Source organism: Penaeus monodon, chromosome 29, assembly GCF_015228065.2.
Source record: "Penaeus monodon isolate SGIC_2016 chromosome 29, NSTDA_Pmon_1, whole genome shotgun sequence".
NCBI classification, from domain to species: Eukaryota; Metazoa; Arthropoda; class Malacostraca; order Decapoda; family Penaeidae; genus Penaeus; species Penaeus monodon.
The window spans coordinates 27,124,816-27,125,081 of NC_051414.1; positions in this window are offsets into that span (position 1 = coordinate 27,124,816).

Here is a 266-nt window from a genome sequence, read left to right on the forward strand (position 1 = left end):
GGATCCACGGAGGTTATGAAGACCGCCGACAGATGGCCTGATCGCAAGACGCGGCAAGGCTTCGGCAAGACGCGAAGGTGCAAATGTCTCCCCATCAAGCCTCCAACGGCCATAGTCATCCGCGGGTTATTGCTTCGGCTGTCTCGAAATTGGAATTTTGCCATCACGTACTCAGCACGCGGCAATTGCAAGAAGCATTGCTGCATCGCGTCCCGGGCGGTGTTGCCGTATATTGCTCCGGTGTTGACGGGGTTTCTGCAACGGAC